This window comes from Pinus tabuliformis, chromosome J (genome assembly GCF_031772625.1).
Source record: "Pinus tabuliformis cultivar Carrire ecotype Pingquan chromosome J, CPIR1, whole genome shotgun sequence".
Classification (NCBI taxonomy): Eukaryota; Viridiplantae; Streptophyta; class Pinopsida; order Pinales; family Pinaceae; genus Pinus; species Pinus tabuliformis.
Window position 1 is genome coordinate 1,227,215,260 of NC_142295.1, and position 18,898 is coordinate 1,227,234,157.

The following is an 18,898-nucleotide window of genomic DNA, read 5'->3' on the forward strand; positions in this document are numbered from 1 at the left end:
CGAAGTCTTGTTGCTATGACATATCTCAACATAAAGTCACGCTGTATAACTGATGCTGGATGCCAAAAGCCTGAAGGACTTTTGAATTTAAAAACTCTGAACATGGCCTATAATATTATTACACATGCTGGCCTAGTACATCTAATGGTCATTATTCATAGCCAGTTTGGTTCATGATGCTTCAGGCATTAGACAAGTTTTGTATTAACACGTGTACATGAGCCAGGTCTACAGTGCATGAAAAACATGGCAGCCCAATACGTTTTTGTGTAATCAAAGAAGAACAACAGGGATAATTAATCTCAAATATCCTTGAGGAAACCAAAAGCAGAAAAACAGGGGCAATTTCCTACTTTCCAGCAACAGCTGAGAAATGTGACATTAAAGGCCAGCAAGCAGTTTCAAACATCCATCAAAGTTAAATTGAAGGGAACCACTTGTCAGAGAATGAGTTTTTATTGTAATAAATGTTATTATAAGCATGATGTGGAGTTAGACTCCTAGCTGTCTTAAGTTTCTAAAACTTCCAGTTAGTAGTTGTTGTATTTAATAGTTAGTTAAAGTTTGAATAGGTGTCATAGCAAGCAGAATTCGAGTTCCCCTCATGCTGGAGGAGGAATCTATGCCTTGTGAAGAATTATATATATAGGAGAAAGAGCAATGTACTTGAGGTTGGGAATTTCAAGAGAAACAGTGCATATTATGTTATTGCAGAACACTGTATGTTTTATGTTAATGCAGAAGTTTGGCTTAACTACTCAGGATTCAGAGAGGGTTTTATGTGTTTTATTTCCTCATGGATTTCTTCATTTGCTCACTTACAGTGGTATGAACACATGTTACTTAGAATTCATTGATAATGCTCTAACTTCCTTCATGTGTTCATAGACTGTGTTTCCTATATCATGTCTCTGTTTTGCTAGTAGATTAAAACTCTTTATGCCCTGACTTCCATGTAAGCTGATCTGTTGTTGTACTAAAACATACTCTGACTCCATAGCCCAATAGATGCTTGTTGATTGGCATTTCAACCATTTATACATTTTCATTTGATTTCAATCCATAGAATTAGCCATTTTATTCATTATCCAAATCTTTAATCTTGTGAGAGAGCCCTCTCAAGTTGGGGAGGCTAAGCCTCGACCAAAAGTTGGTTTGAAATAGTTACTCAAAGTCCTCCTGATCAGCGGCCTATCAAAGGTCTGATTTTGTGATAACAGAACTTAATATCAAATCTGGTTATTTGAAACTGGTGCGGTCTTTACTTCAGATCTGTATTAACCAGAACTCACTCAAATTGAGCATGTTAATATTCAACTAATAATTTGAATTAAAGAAACCTGTTTGCAACTGTTGTTAGCGGGCATCGTAGAGTAATTATAGTGTTGACGAGGGTAGTTCTTGACGTTCAAAAACACTCATGTTAAATATTCAAATATTAATTCTAATAAAATGCAACAGTAAAATTGTTTTCTTTTTGAATTTTAAGTGATGTACTTTAATGATTATAAATTATAAGCGTTAATAACACGTTTCTTATAACAGATCGATTGAGTATTAGAAAAATTGCAACTCCTATTAATGATAAAATAGGAAGGTTCCAACTTAATTCTTAAGTTAAAGATTTACAACAATGGTCCTGGGCTATAATTTATATTGGAGTTAAAATTAAGGTGAAGGAATGTAATGATGAACGAAGATAATGAGATGGATATAAAATAAAATAAACATATAATATAAGTGAAAGTATACTAGTTAAAATTAGTAATGTTACACTTTTAAATTACTTTATATAACAATATTAATATTTATTTTTAGTCTATTATATTTTAGTTAAAATTAGTAAGGTAAATCACTTATTCATTAGTATAATATTTTTACATTTTTAAATTATTTCAAATAATAATATTAATATTTAAGTTTAGTTGCTTGAGAGTTGGAGATTAATTTAAGTTAAAATTAGTAATATAAGTTATTTTATACTTTTAAATTATTTTAGATAACAATATTAATATTTTCTAATTTTAATAATAAATTAATAACTTAATGAGGAAAGGAAAAAAATATAGTCTAATTTATATATGAAATAATTTTTTTTCATTGGAACTTGGTAAAACAATTACAACAAAGAATGTAATTTTTTATTTTTAAAATGTATTTTTGAACATTTCATTTCTAAGTTAGACTAAACCTATATAATAATAATTATAGTAGCAATTGCACTAGATGTTGCAACAAAGGAAACATCGTAAGGCAGTAAAATAGGTAGTATCATAGAAGAAAGAAGATGTGACCAAAGTACTCTAAAGGGAAATGGGAGATAGGGGAACCCTACCTACCTAAGTAAATGTATAAACCAAATGGTGGACGATTATGCAAGGCAGGAAAAGAAGTAGTATCATAGAAGAAAGAAGATGTGACAAAAGTACTCTATAGGGAGATGGAAGATAGGGACACCCTACCTACATAAGTAAATGTCTAAAACAAATGGTGGACGATTATGCGAGGCAAGGATTTTACAAGGAGGCACTGGCTTTTTATTGTGATATGTAAAAGACAGGGACCCAACCTAACCATTTCACATTCATCGGTGTTCTCTCGACATGTGCTAATTTGGTAGATCTAGAACATGGATGTTGGACATTGGATAAACCAACGCTCTTCGTGTGTTTCGTGACATGGACTAACCACCTCTCGTGGATCCTTATCTCTGGTGATGCGATCATTGACTAACACCTGCAGGTTTTGGTCTAACGACAATTGTGATTCCCAACAAGTGGTATCAGAGCGTAGGTCACGAGTTCAATACACACCTGACTCACGTTGGGGGGGGGGGGGATTGTTGGACATTGGATAAACCAATGCTCCCTGTGTGTTTCGTGACATGGACTAACCGCCTCTCGTGGATCCTTATCTTTGGCAATGCGATCGTTGACTAACACTTGCGGGTTTTGGTCTAACGACAATCGTGGTTCGCAACAATGACAAAGGAGCCCACCATGACATAATTGCCAGTGGAATGCAGTGTAATGCCATCGTGTGTAGTGCTCTTGTGAACATGTATGCCAAATGTGGTTGCATAGAGACTGCATAGCAAGTGTTTGACAAAATGGCTGAATGAAATGTAATATCTTGGAAAGTTATGATATTAGGGTATGTGGAGGATGGGAACGTAGATGAGGCCATGAAACTTTTTCTTGAAATTCTTGAATGGGACATGGTTTCATGTACTGCAATACTTTTTGGATATGTGCATAAGGGGTATCTTGATAAGGATATGGAGCTCTTTCTACAGATGTTGATGCACATAAAATGTTCAGTAAAATGTCTAAATGGGATGTTGTCTCTTGGAATTCTATTATTGTAGGATATGCTATTGAAAAATTTGGCAAGGAATCCCTTCAACTATTTGAACAGATGCAACACTCGGCATAAAAAAAACAGTGTCACCTTTGTTGGTGTTTTGTTTGCATGTGGCCATGTAGGTTTAGTAGACCATGGTTGGAAATACTTCTATTCCATGAATCAAGATTATAATATCATCCCTACAATAGAGCATTATTGTTGTATGGTTTATCTTGTAGGCCACGGTGGGGACCTTTGTGAGGCACAAAATTTTATCAGCAACATGCCATTAGAACCTGATGCATTTGGGCAGGCGTTACTTGGTCACATAAGCTGATTCACTTATCATCGTATAATAGGGCTAGCTCTATAATAGGATAGAAATCGTCCACATCTGGGAAACCCCTTGCACTGTCTCCCCGCATCTGGGAATCTGAGTTGTCAAACGCAAATGCGAAGGTCAAGCTGACCATTGTCGAGGGTTATATGTCATGTTTTGCGTCGAGGGTTATATGGCATGTTTTGTAACCGTATCAATTTGAAACAGTTGAAACTATATCAATCAAACAACACATAATTTTTCATTCTCTAACATTCAATCCGACGAACCAGTGTAGAGTGACAATTAGGGGAGTTTTTCTCAAAACAAACTCCTTAGGCGTAATTATAATATATTTTCATCCTAAAAAATAGTTAACAATATAACAAAAGGAAAAAAGGAAACCATATTGAAACATAAGAAACATATATGTATCACATACTTTATGGTTGCATTTGTCTCTTGGTGAATAATTTAGATGCATTTTATGAAACATGAAAAATCCATATGTATCACATACTTTATGGTTGCATTTGTCTCTAGGTCTATGGTTGTATTTGTCTCTAGGAGAATAATTTAGTTGCATTTGTCTCTGGGTGAATAATTTAGTTGCATCTTATGAGTTCAACCAACCAACATGTTGGTCCACCTTCTTTCCACCTATTTTTTCTCATCTTAGATACCTTTTGGTAACACTATTTAAGAGTGCATTGAGGTTCACCTTTGTATGTGAGAGTTAATATTAAAAGTTTGGTAAATTTGTGGTCTTTTTGTGAGCATATTATATATATTTATAATTATTAACACAATTACATTACTAAAATGTTGTTGATATAGGTGAATAAGTTTATATCAATTTCATATTAATCATATACATAATCACATTTTTCTTTTTCATTTTTTTCAATATTTATATAAAAAATTGTTTTATTAAATTTATAATGTTGAAATTAATTTAATAATTAAATGAATCTATTTCCATTCAACTTATTGTAGCATATTAGACACATCTGAATACAATAATTTTCATATGAATAGATGATGTTGCTCTTACTGCTTAGAGCATCTTTAGTGCGAAGTTTAAAAGTTGTTTGTTTATTCATCCGTGTATCGATGCCCAGTGTTAGCTTTGCTGTATAAATTGCATAGATGGCATTTTGAAATAAATCATATCCAATACATGTTAGAGCAAAACAACTCATGATATGGATCCATTATCTTCCAAAAGTGAGAAAAAATAAAAATAAAAATTGTTTAGTTGTGTATGTTTGTTGTCTGCTTTCTTGCTTATATGGGTGATGCCTATGAAAATTGTGTTTTCTATGTTTACTGACATGAGATGAGCTTGTATGAACCAATTTGGGGCATCATAAAATTTTTGGATGCATGGAAAATAGGGGTTAAGGCATTCGTTCGATGAGACAATCTGATATGGTTTTCTTCCTTTGGTAAGTTAATTATTTTTCACATAATTGTTTAGGAGAATAAGGAGTTTTTAGTTTATTATATTTTATTTAATAAAAGGAAACACACGGGCTATTTTGTTGCTTTTTCATACTTTTTTGTTTTTGCCCAATTAGAATACATTTCCATGTCAAGCTCAACTACAAAGAGTATTGGGGAGTGAAAATCCTATCACAAACTTCAATTACATGATGAATTACAGTGATTGGAATATTGTTGCTCAACATCCAAACTTCAACAACTTGACCCACAATTTTCAGCTTCAACTACAAGCCACTCGATCCATATGCATCTTTGAGTAAGTAACTCAATCCTTTTCCCCTATGTTTTCACACTTCATTGTTTCTGACAACACCTTATCAATTTTTCATTTAAATGCTAATAAGTTAAGATATCCCCAATATTGTTTATGTCTTTGATGGTGCCTTTACAGATGACAATGCATTGTTTTGGGGAATCAAATACTACAATGATATGCTTTTGGAAGTTGAACCAATGGGGAATGTCTAGTCTAAATTGTTGCTTTAGAAGGATACACAAACATTCACTCTAAAACAAAGGTGGGTGTTCCCTTGAAGAATCTACTTCTATGGCAAGAAATCACTCTTCATCTATGCTCTTTTTCATATGCTACCGACTTATTTCCATTGCAACATTTGGTGCAATTGCTAGTTTATTACATATGAATTATTTGTCACGCGATTAAAACGACATGGGATATTCATATCAATTTGATTTTATCGACATAGAAATTCTACCATAGATTATTTAATTTCCACTGAATTAAGATGAGTATAAAGTTAAAGTTAAATAAATAGTTTGTTATAATAATTAGTTTTTTAGGAAATTATTTATTTTATTTATATCATATATATACATTATTAATATAAAGATATTTGGCATTGTGTTTTCTCCTCCTTATTTGGTCCCATAAGCTAAAAATGGAATAAAATGTGCACAAGCACATTTCAATAAACGCTTAAATTTTGTAACAAACGATAATGTTGGGGCTAATGTTTCATCCAAAATTATCTATGCACCTATCTCTATTTTGCTCCAAGATTATTTAGTCCATTAATTACCTCTATTACTTCCCTTCATCGTATTCAAATGTGTTTCATTATTAGATTTATGAATTTGTTCATGCATTCAATAATTGTTATCAATTACTTTTTGCATAAAAGACATGTACTAAGCAGCAACCATGCATATTACACATGTTAAAATGTATTTTTAACTGTATAAATAAATTCCTATTACACAACTCAAATTTATAATTTTAATATATATACAAAATTCCATTTCAAACAAAATTAACCAAAAAAAATATATATAAAAAAAACATCCCACTTAAAAAAAATTAAATTGTTGTTGCTATTAACACATTTGGCCGTAAACACAGGAAAGCCTCTTCTAAATTCCATTAGCATGTTTGGTCATAAACACAACATAGTCCAGGTTCATGGAATAATTTCTTCCTTATTAAATTATCTTTATTTCTGAAATTTAGGAGGAAAAAAAATTCCACTTTGTTGTAAAAATGAACCTACCAGGCATGAGGTCCTTATCGGTGGTGCGACCAACACAATTTTCAATAAACACGGCTACGTCTAGGCTCATGCCACTAAGTCCAGGTTCATGTATCACGAGAATACTTAAAAAAAAACAGAGTCGTCTACCGAGGTGGAGGAATTGCTCGAACGGCCAAAAGTGGTTGGAATATGGGCAAATTTTTTTTCAAAAAATCTCGTAGAGTCAGTGTTTGAATCGTGTTTTTGATGGTAGAAATGGATTCATCACCATCAAAAACGTTTAGTACACCTAAAATTTTGAAGTTTAACAACTATAGCTTGGATTTACAAAAATCTTTGCCGGATTTTCTCTAAATATGACCGGAATTCCTCCGGCTAATTAGACTATGACAAAAAAAAACGAGTTCTGTGATTATAAAGGTACATGTGCTTTAAATACAAATATATTTAAAAAAAATAAGAAGTTGCATATAAAAATTCAAAACAACCTCACTACTTTTAAAATATTTTCAATTAATATTGCTTTTAGTTGATCACTGCTATTAAAAGATTTTTTATTAAGATTATTAGTTGATATGTATCTATTTTATTTCTTAATAATTTTTTCTCATTAAATTAGAAACGTTGTAAAAGTTTAATCAATCTAAATGGTGGGATATTAAATGCAATATCTAAGTCAAGTAAAGATGTCTCTTATCTGGTATTTTTTTGGCATATAAATTGATAAGCTAGAAGAGTATTTGGAACATTGAGTTTGTGTTCGTATTATGCTCACTCATATAGTCATAATTGTTCTTCTTTCACCTTTATGGTAACAATAGAAGAGTATTTGGAACATTGAGTTTGTGTTTGTATTATGCTCACTCATATAGTCATAATTGTTCTTCTTTCACCTTTATGGTAACAATATTGTTCTTTCGAAGAGGAGATATTATGATCTTGGCAATCAATTAAGAATCCTCTAAGATTATGATCTTGGAAAGCAATTAAGAATCCTCCAAGATATCTTCTCTAGGCTGAGTATGACTGTTAATATTGACAAGACTAAATTCATGATAATTAAATCTAGGAATATCACATAAGATATTTTCATACTTGACAACAAATACTTGGAGGAAGTTCCTTCATACAAATACCTTGTAATTGGTATTCATCACAAGCTCAATTGGAATTATAGCATTGAGAAAATGATAAATTGAGGATACAAAGCTTATTATGGGCTTGAAAGTAATTGTAAGTCAACAAATCTTTGTATATGGGATTAAAAAGACTCCATTTTGAGACTCTCTTTATTGCATACATGTTATTTCAATCGAAAAGCCTATATCTCCCCCCATAATGCCTGCTCGTTTACTTTGTTTATGATGATAACCCCCGACCAAATCGAGACCCAGCATCAGTGACAGTCGAAGATCCGGATCCACCCATTGAAGAATCATAGTCATCAGTGTTAGATACAAATCCAGTTCCAAGCCAAGTGAAAGCATCCGAGTAAGCACCCCTTTCGGGTCGATATCCAGTAGCAGGAGCGGTACTATTGTTATTTTATATGGATGTGAGGTTTGGGGTTGTAGTATCTGTAGAGAGTCATGGATGAAGATATAACACATTCAAAAGCAGTTTATAACCTTCAATATCAAGACTAAAGGAAATACTCCGTATCTTATTCCTCGGATTGAAGCAAGTCTTTACACCATTGAAAGCATTTCTATTATTAAGTATCTAATGTATAAAAAAAGTTAGACAACATGAAATCCAAGAGGTTTCCTAAAATCACTTCTAACTCTAGACAAAATCCTCATCTCCAGCTCAAGAGGGGATAACATATGAAGCCAAGTTTTCCCTAAAGGATAATATTAAAAATATTATTTCCTCTTGTGGGGTGATAAAGAGTTAGAGGGAAAAAGGAAATTAAGATATTATAAGGACATTCTCAATTCCAATATAGAAAGTCAAAAATATCTATTTTTCTTCACAAATCTTAAGAAGAAAATGAGCATTGCTAAACTAATAGCAAATTCTCATGAGATTCATAGTGAAACTAAGAGTAAATTCTCATGAGCTTGATAGTGAAACTCAACCTCAGTCAATTCCCAAAACATCATACCATGAAAGAATCTATGGTAGAACTTACATTATAGTACCAACTTTCTTGACTTTTTAAATGACCTAAAATATCATAATCATGGAACTCTTCTCTTAACACTTTAATCTCTTACATTCTTAAAATTTTACAGTTAATCATAATTATAAAAATATTAACTTCACTTATATGAATCACATCATTTATCTAAAATTAACATAATAATAAACACAAATATAAACCAAAGTTATCTTAACTAATTAAAAAAAATAACAAACAAAACAAAAACAAACATACTTCAATAATTTTGATTTACTGTTACTGTTTTTTATAAATCTAAACTTATGATCTATCCTAAAAGCATTCAACCATATGGAATACTGATCAAATAGATGTAAATACATAAAGACAATTTTTTTTTAAGAAAACCGAAATAGAGGACAAAAGTAGAAGAAATAGAATAATTTGAACGATCAGAATATGACATTGTATTCACCGAAACAAGTTAAACGTCATAAGTGAATTTTATGAGTAAGAGGCAATATGCTAATGCAGTGAACTCACATAACTCTATGTGAGTGATGATATCTCTAATAATAATGCTTCTAACTCTCTATTTCTTTCTTCCAGTTCAGCTGAATCATGTAATATTTCATTGTAAGAGCACTGTAGCTCTTCCCGCCTTCTATATCACACAACAATTAACATTTAATGAACAATTAGAACCACTTGTAACCAGTCACAACACCAAGATCTAACTAGTTCCAGCGCCAAGATCTCAAGGAGGGAAAAACGAAAACAATTACCAGATAGAATTACCTTGGGTTTCACTGGCACTATAGCCCATAGAGAAGAGAATATATCACTCACCTATCCTCGACTCTTTTGTTCAAATACAACATGGTGGATTGCAAGCTTGTCGTAAGTATTGCGAACGGTCATCAACAACGGTCCAATTTTATGGTTGTTGATGTCATGTAGAAAACAAATCCAACGTTTCTGCAAGGATGGATATTTTAAGGGATGGCAGGAACATGGTAGATTAAGGTTTCTTTCCTTCCACACCACAAACACGTTGTTTCTTTTATGATTAAACGATAAACCCTGCCAGTTAGGGTTGGTCCCTTCAGTGGAAATTGTAATAACGGAATCTTCCCATTGCACTTAGGGCTGACCATTATCAAAGGCCATTTGGTTGTGTATAAGGAGATTTGAGGCAGAGAAATCATTAATGATTGAGAAGGAAAACAACAACATGAATAATCAACAACAACAGATTCAAATGACTCTGCTTGCTAGTTGGTCATTGGGATGATAAAATCAAGTTCACAAACTTCATAATCATCAATTGTGGTGAAATATATGGTCTCCATAGATGTTTCATAGGTGTTGCAGAATAGCAACTTTGAAGAAGACGTGGGAAAGCTCATGCTATCTGCAACTTCAGACAACTGTAGAAGACCAAAACTGGATTTGTCTACCCGATTGTTATTATTCTCGCTAATTATATCTACTCTATTTGTAAATTAGGTTAGATCAGGTCTGTTTTTATCACACCATTATCGACAGGCCCATAGAGAAATTAATGATCTTTGACAGGCCCAAAGAATTTGGATGGCGTGAAAGATGGGACTCACAGGTGAGCTGTCAGCCAGTCCATTATACACCGCATGCCCATTGATGATCACCAGTATGCTATAATAATAGAATTTCCAAAACCTAAACAATGTGCTACTGTACCAATTTTTGAATGAAAGCCATGATAAATATAAGAGTCTGTCTGCAAATCTGAACAACCATGGGTCAATACCCTATCAAAAAAATAAATTGGGACTGTTCATAGTCATAAATATTTGCTAAAATGATTCCCAACGTGCTTCAATTCTCAAAAGACCTGGACAATCACAAAATAGATGCCAACGTGCTTCAATTCATGTACCATCAAAATATAGATGCCAAACGTGCCTAAATACTTAAGTCGCGGCCAATTACACAAAACAAAACACAAGTATTCTCCTTAATTTGACATGTTTTCCAAAATTTAGAATGAAAATAGCAAGTCTCTCAAGTCCACAAAAGACATATCCAAATTAAAAAACCAATAGTACATTAGTAACCACAATAAATGAGTAACACATTTTTCCAATGAATGAATGGAGATCATTACAACAAACCTTTCTAATTCTCCCTCGGATCCCTTAGGGAGTAATAACAATAAAATAACTTTATGGGGCAGGAAGGAGGGTTTAATCTACAACGACTATAAATATATTATAACAAAATAATGACAAATTGATGAAAAGAATACTGACTTGGGGATGCATGCCCGGAAATAGGGCTACGTGCTTGGAGAGATAGTTTGAAGGAGAAAAGGAGGAGGTGTAACACAATCTTTTGGTAATAATGGGAGGAGATCCATGGATGTCCTCGAAAGGTGGCAAACGCTTCCCACATACTGCTGCATATATGGTAGTTGCCCAGAATCGAACCCTCAACCTGCGTCAGTGCCTCCCTGCTATCCCAATCCAACTCTGCAAACCTACAATCCAAAGGGTCCTAATATCGTCGTTCGAGCTCACATGTTGTGGGTATAAACTCATGATGTTGCTCCTACTGGATATCAGTCGATGGTGCTTCCACGGACTTGCTTCATTGCTCTGAAATATTTAAAAGGCAAAATAAATCCACAAAAAAGAGAGTTAAAAGAAGCCTTGCGATAACGGCGAACCCATAGGAAACATATGGAAACACTATGGGAAAGCTAAAAATATGTCAAGCCTGGGAAAATTTTGATCCAAAACCCAAAACGCTACAGTTTCTCTGGCTCTTTTGCACAAGCATCCGACGACGTGGGAGCTGAAAAGAAAAAACATGAAAGGCTCTGTCATTAGGGCAAATGTATAGTTTGTTAATCGTTAGGGTAGATGTATAGTTAGTTGGAAGTGTACATGAAGAGTCTGGTGTCAGTTCATATAGCTGTCGATGAACGGCGTAAAACATTTGAATCATCTAACTGTTGAAAATAGCAACAAGAAATGTTAAAAATAGAATTCAGAATATTCCAATTTTAATTTGTCCTTGAATTAAAATTCGAATTTAGTCTCACCAGTTACTTGAAAAATAATTAATTAATACATATTGAGTTAATTAGTTGGAGAAATTCAAGTTAGAAGTCTTTCTGAAGTCATGCAACCAATGTTGCACGAAGCGGGAGCGAAGCGGAAGCGTTTTTTGGAAGCGGGGACGCCGAAGCGTCATTTTCCAAAAATCTAGGAAGCGAAGCGTCTGCGGAAGCGTCTGCTATATATATATATATTTTATATTTTTTTTGCATTTATACTCAAAACAAACATCCCAAATACCAAATTAATTGTAGAAGACATGAAAACATGCATATTTTTGCATAAATCAAGATAGATATAACATCCATTGTACATTAATGATCTAGAATCTAGATTCTTCTCCTCTTGTCTAGCCTTTGCCTCTACCTCGATTGTCTAGGGATATTAGTCAACATTGCCCAATTTTGATCAAACTACCTAATTCAAGACTTAAAATATGGTAGAAAAAGCTTAACATGTTTGATCGATGATTTTGACTTGATTGAAAGGTAATTTTTTGCTAAGGGCGTGCCGCGTGACAAAGGAGTTCAACAATTAACACCACCAACACCAGGGTACATATAGGGTTTGGTGCTCTTGATTAAATGCTAATCGCATACCTTCATACTTGATATAATCTAATGAAATGCCACAATCCCATTGATCCTGAATACCTGAAAACTGTTAAGTCTGCTGAATTTTGAATAGGATATGAAATTCTATTTTCTCCATATGAAGTCCAATGAGGCTGGAACCACTCTCAAAAATTCTGAGTCATTTCATGGTAATGTTAAAAATTTAAGTAAAAGAATGAAAATGAAAAATAAAGGAGAATGTCACTTTTACTTTAAGAATTTAACATTACCATGAGGGAGCATCTGCTATATTTATATTTTTTTTTGCTTTCATTTGTCACTCTAACCCAAGGTGGACCCACCCCCAACAAGCAAACTCACCTAAAATTTAAAAAAAAATTGAAAAAAAAAACGATTTTCTAAATGCTTTTCCGGAAGCTTTTCTGGAAGCGTCTGGGAAGCGCCGTACGAAGCGCGCTTCGGCGCTTCCAAATTTCCAGGAAGCGTCTAAAAATTTCAGAAGCGCGCTTCCGGCCAAGCTTCCTAGGCGCTTCCGTACGGGACGCGCTTCGGGGCTTGGAACCGGGGGGGGGGGGGGGGGCGCTTCGTGCAACACTGCATGCAACAGTTATCCCTTAAATTAAGGAGATTATCCCTTAATTAAGGAGAAGATTGAGTTGTAATTAGTTAGCTCAGTTTACTAAGTTAAGTCCAGTTAAATTAGTTCCAAATTGTTTGAGGAACTAATTGTGAGTTCAGTCAGTTAATGCATGCATGCATCCAACTAGTGTAATCCAGATAAATGAAGATTCTCTCATCATTAACTCATGCATGTTTATTCTAAGAAAGACCCAGTTGAGATTAAAGACAGGGATAGTGTACTATCAGTTGCATGAGTTTTCCTATAAAGGAAACTCATCCATGCAGAAGGAATAAGGTTCCTTGAAGATTGTGCAGTTTTACAAGGTGTGAGATCAGTGTGAGTGATCAATGTTACACTTGGTAACAAGAGGATCACCTAGAGAAACTGCGCAAGAAAATAGGAGGCTTGGAGGGCCGAGGAGAAGGTTTGTGAGAAGCCTTGTTTACCTGTGAACATCTAGGAGGATTGTACTAAGAGCTGGCTAACTGTGAGAGCTAAAGCTTTGTGTAATATTGATATATTTCCACCTTGTATGATAATACAGATAGTGGGGTTTTTAGCTGAGGCTTTCCCCTGAGTATTTTCTGTGTTTCATGTGTATTGATTCTTCTTTTTATGGTTATATGTGTTCAACTCTGATTCAACTCGATCTTTAAGTTTCCGCAAGTTTGATAGTAGAAGTAGATTATAGTATTTTGCTTTGGTATATTGCATTATCGAGTTAATCTACAGTCAGATTTTATACATAGATCTCAGAGGTAGATTTGTAGAGAATTTGCAGGAAATTCTACATGGTATCAGAGCAAAGGTTATCAGAGCTGTGAATAGTATACTGAGAAGAGAATTCGAACTTTGAAGTTCAGGGTTGTAGGTACAAATCAAATTCATCTCATACTTCAGGTTGGTCAATGGCGTTCTATGGCTTTAGACTCGAGTATGCCTTGTAAGGCAGCTCAAATTACATAGCATGGAAAGATAGAATGGACACTGCATTAGAAGACAATGGCTTGAAGGATTTCATTGATCAAGAAATCCCAAAGCCAGCTTCAACTAATGCACAAGAGTTGGTTGAGTGGAAGAAGTGTGTGGCGAGGGTGAGAAGAATCATCCTTGAGGGAGTTCGAGACCATATTGTCTCGAGTCTCCATGGGAAGGATACTCCATATTTAATATGGAAGACATTGAAGGACCTCTACCAGAACAATAGCAACTTGAGGAAATTTGCGCTCAAGGATAAGCTTCAAAGAATCAAGATAGAGAACTGCGATACTATTTCCACATATCTGAACAAGCTCACCACTTGCAGAGATGAGCTTAGCAGTGTGGGCTAATGATGATATGGTGAGCCTCACTCTCCTTGGCCTTCCAAAGAGTTGGAATAACTACCAAGACTCTGTGAATGGAAGGGAGAAACTGCCGGATTGGGAACAACCGTGGTCATATCTCATGCAGGAGGAGCACTCCAGATGGTTCCTCATCCAAGGATGATGATGAAGAAAATCTTGCCTTAGCGAGTAAGGCAAAGAAAGGGAAGGGGAAGGCGTCCCATTCCAAATCGAATTCTTCTCATGGAGGGAAGAAGGTTGACAAGTCTAAAGTGAGATGCTTTAATTGTCATGAGATGGGACATTATGCAACTAATTTCCCATCGAAGAAGTCCAAGAAGGGATCCTTGGAAGGATCAGAAGGTGAGGCATTAGCCTCTCAGTTCGAAATGGACTTTACTCTCATCGCATGCATGGTGTCATCGATGATGGGTAGTGGTTGGTTTCTTGACAGTGGAGCCTCATTCCACATGACCGACGATAAAAGTTTATTCAGTACCTTGGAGGAGAAAGACCTCAAGATGCACATAGAGATGGGTGACGACAAAAGGTTTAGTGTTTTAGGAGTGGGCACGGTTGCTTTTCAGAGGGAGCATGGAGCTTCTATCACCTTGACAGATGTGAAGTATGTGCTTGGACTGAAGAAGAATTTGGTATCGATAGCGATGTTGGAGGACAAAGGCTACGATGTTGTCTTCAGTAAGGGAAAGGTTTTCCTTAGACATATCACCACAGGACAGGTGAAACAGATCGGTTCAAAAGTTAAGAACCTGTATGCTCTTGAGGTTCAAGATGCATGCAAAGCCTTGAGAAGCAAGGCAAATGTTAGAGACTTGGTGGTTGAGAGGGAGAGTAAATTAGCTCTCAACATGTAGCCCCAGAAGAAGTCTCAGACAATTGTGGAGGAGCCACAATTGGAGACGCTGAGAGGAGACCGAGTGGAGGCATCCACTCATGCAGAGACCTCCAGTAGGGGGAAATTTCGAGCCAAGTGGGCAAAGGGATCACATGCAGCCATACCTCTAGGTGTGAGGTGGGGCGATGTGAAGTGATAATCTCAAGAAGGCTGAAATTGGGCAAGGTCCATTGAGAGGTTTTATCTCATGGATTGTACCTTGCTACGGGAGCCCAAAGTACATAGTAGCGGGAGGAATCAGTAGGATTGATGCAGTCAGAGTTTTCAGTTGACAGAGGCAATAACAGTTAGAGACTTTGATGACAGAGGCATCATACTGATTCAGGTTGGATGTTATTTTTTTGTTTCTGGAATTGCTGGAGAACCAACACTAGAGAGAAGCGTTGCATGCAGAACATTCAAAAGGTTCAGGATCGGGATCGAGTTGAATTCCTTTATTGTTGAGAGGGAGTGTTGAAAATATAAACAAGAAATGTTAAAAATAGAATCCATAATATTCCAATTTTAATTTGTCCTTGAATTGAAATTTGAATTTAGTCTCACCAGCTGCTTGAAAAATAATTAATTAATTCATCTTGAGTTAATCAGTTGGAGAAATTCAAGTTAGAAGTCTTTCTGAAGTCATGTATCAGTTATCCATTTAATTAAGGAGATTATCCCTTAATTAAGGAGATAAGATTGAGTTGTATTTGAGTTGTAATTAGTTAGCTCAGTTTACTGAGTTAAGTCCAGTTAAATTAGTTCCAAACTGTTTGAGGAACTAATTGTGAGTTCAGTCAATTAATGCATGCATGCATCCAACTAGTGTACTCCAGATAATTGAAGATTCTCTCATCATTAACTCATGCATGTCTATTCTAAGAAAGACCCAGTTGAGATTAAAGACAGGGATAATGTACTATCAGTTGCATGAGTTTTCCTATAAAGGAAACTCATCCATGTAGAAGGAATAAGGTTCCTTGAAGATTGTGCAATTTTACAGGGTGTGAGATCAGTGTGAGTGATCAATGTTACACTTGGTAACAGGAGGATCACCTAGAGAAATTGCGCAAGGAAATAAGAGGCTTGGAGGGCTGAGGAGAAGGTTTGTGAGAAGCCTTGTTTGCCTGTGAGCATGTAGGAGGATTGTACTAAGAGCTGGCTAGCTGTGAGAGCTAAAGCTCTGTGTAATCTTGATATATTTCCACCTTGTATGATAATACATATAGTGGGGTTTTTTGCTGAGGCTTTCCCCTGAGAATTTTCTGTGTTTCATGTGTATTGATTCTTCTTCTTATGGTTATATGTGTTCAGATCTGATTCAACTCGATCTTTAAGCTTCTGCAAGTTTGATAGTAGAAGTAGATTATAATATTTTGCTTTGGTATATTGCATTATTGAGTTAATCTACAGTAATATTTTCTACATAGATCTCAGAGGTAGATTTGTAGAGAATTTGCAGGAAATTCTGCACTAACATTAAATCAGACGGATCATAGCAAAGACAACGAGGACAAGTGGGGATTTATTCTCAAAGGGAACACCCTACGATGTAAAAATAATTTAACGAGCTCAATAAACTTATTATTATTATTTTTATTAATGAAATAGTGTGTTTTCCATCAATAGTCTTTTACATGAATAATGTCAGTTTTGAGTGATTGGAGACTTTCACAATTAATCATATTGTTAGAAATTTCCAGAATAACACTATGTAATATGTGTGATCTGTCCAACGTTTCAGATGGTGACTCCATCCATCATCAGGGACCACAGAGATCCTTATGAGTAAATGAGTGTTGGAGAGCCTTTTTATAAGAAACTATTTGAATGTTGGATTAACTGTCAAATTTTGATGTAAATAAATAAATAATATTTGACCAATTTTTGAAACCAGAAAATATTTGAACGTTGGATCAACGATATAAATTTTGATTTAAATAAATAAATCATATTTGACCAATTTTTGAAACCATAATATGATTAGGATTTGGTAATTTTGAAAAAAGTGAAAAAAGTAAAAATAGAAATAAGGTTTTTAAAATTTAATTTTTTAGTTGAGAATTAAAATTTATTTATCTATGAATTATAATAATTATATGAAAATTAAACCTAGATAGATTAATGATAAATATGTCCATCTAAATCTGTTATTAGATCATAAATTAATGGAATGGTTGAACTGGATCAACATTAAGTGAATGGGGGATTATTATGGTGAAGGGGATTTAATAAAACCAACAAAAACTTTCTTATTATATAGTCAATGGTCAACAATATGACTAGGAAAATAAAGAGGCTAAGGATTAAAGTGAAAAATAAAATAAAAAAGGAGTTAAGGATTAAAGTCAACTAAGATGCTTAGAGATTAAAACAAAAAAATAAAATAAAAGGAGTTAAGGATTAATATCAAATAAGAGGCTAAGAATTAAAGCGAAAAATAAAAATAAAAAGAGGTAAGGATTAATATAAAATAAGATGATAAAGAATATATGTAATTATTGATATTAGATCATAGTTAAAGATTCTATAAGATGACCAAAACATTTTTATATAAAGGGAAGGATAAAGAGGGTTGGAGATGGGGGGGTGAAGTTTAACCAGAGGCAATTGGAAGGGGGAAGACGAAGATCAGGGATGGGTTAAGAGTCATTGGGTGAGATGGTGGATGACGGGTTTCCAAGATTAGCTGAGCCTATAACCATTCTCCCTATTAAAGTTATTAGGGTTAGGGTTCTTCTCAATTTCGAGGGCTTCTCGAAAAATACGAGTTGTAGAATGGTGCAGAGACTATGATTTTTGATTGATTGAAACAAATTAAGTGCTTGGATTTATAAGAGTGTTCAACGATGAAAAAATTTGAAAGACGGACAATGTCAATTTTATTATTTGTTGTCAGGGGGATGACGTGTTTTATACCACTGCATAGTGTCATTGATTTTAGATCTTTAAATTCGTTGACATCATATTGTTGTTCATGTCTTAACTTGGTTTTCCCCATTTACTGGAGTAATATTGGTTTACCGAAAACCTAAGGTTAAATAACCTAATGTTCATGTTTGTGCAAAGATTTAAACTCAAGAAACTCTGAAAAGATACAAATGAGTGTGGTTAAGGTAAAGTTATGAGAGATATTTAAAAGAAATAAAATAATTAGAACTCTTAAATAATAATAAGGGAAAACGAATAATATTTTAAAAACTAATGTGATAGTATATACAATTTGTTGAATTTTCTAGTTATGGCCGATCTTCATAATTAACATTTTAGCTTTTGAGATATATAATGAAAAATATAAGATATGTTTTTCATGCCATTTTCTTGTTGGTTTGTTTTATTTTTTGGAGAAAAAAATGTAATTTTTATTAAGAGAAAATAAAAATTATACTTTGTAGACACACCATGTGTGTAGGCAAATTTTAGCTGAAACTTGATAGAAAAGAAAAATAAAGGGCAAAGAAAGATCGAAATATGTCAATAACCCTAAGATATAAGGACAATGAGAAATTTAAAAACAAAAACATATACAATGATTGTAATAAAAAATATAGATACTACATTATCCAAACTTTTTACCCTTCTTTTTATGCACCTTATGCCAACTATATAACACTAA